We start from the raw sequence: 953 nt of genomic DNA on the forward strand, positions 1-953 counted from the left end.
CACCTCAGCCTCCCAAAGGCGTGGGATTACAGGCTGAGCCACCGAGTCCGGCTTTTTTTTATAAATAAATTCTGGGGTTTTTTTGCCTTTCCCCTCCCTGTACGCAATTGTTCCTTCATGTATGTGGGAGATTGGCTAGGACCCCTTTTGGAAACCAAAATTCATGGATGCTCAATTTCTTTATATATATAGCCTACACATCCTCCTGTATACTTTAAATTATCCCTATATTGCCGGGTATGATGGCTCATGCCTATAATCCCGCACTTTGGGAGGTGGAGGTGAGAGGATTGCCTGAGCTCAGGAGTCGAAACCAGGCTGAGCAATATGGTGAGACCTACTCTCTACTATAAATCAAAAAATTAGCCGGACATGGTAGCACACGCCTGTAGTTTCAGCTACTTGGAAGGCTGAGACAGAAGGATCGCCTGGGTCCAGCAGGTCGAGGCTGCAGTGGCCATGAGCATGCCATTGCACTCCAGCCTGGCCAACAGAGTGAGACTCCAACTCAAAATAAATAAGTAAATAATACCTACCACAATGTAAATGCTATGTTAATAATTGTTACTTACATGTATTGTTTAGGGAATAACAACAAGGAAAAAAAGTCTGTACATGTTCAGTACAGATGTAATCATCCATTTAAAAATTTTTTTCATCCACGTTGTGCTGAATTCACAGATGAGGAATTCATGGATATGGATCACCAACTGTATATATAATTTGTCTGTTTTCTCTTCCCTTAATCAATGTTACCATGAAGTCTTGCTTGAACTACTTTGATGACCTCATAACTTGTCCTCCTTTTTCTCTATCTCCCTATTGTCCATCTCTACACAGTAGCTACAATCATCTTTTTAAAAAAACAAATCTAATCATGGCATTCTCCAACTTTAAAATCATTCAAGGGGATTTTCCACTGTACTTATAAGGCAATCCAAATTCCTTATTAT

The sequence above is a fragment of the Carlito syrichta genome, unplaced genomic scaffold (genome assembly GCF_000164805.1).
Source record: "Carlito syrichta isolate Samal-C Ts95f unplaced genomic scaffold, Tarsius_syrichta-2.0.1 Scaffold84695, whole genome shotgun sequence".
Classification (NCBI taxonomy): Eukaryota; Metazoa; Chordata; class Mammalia; order Primates; family Tarsiidae; genus Carlito; species Carlito syrichta.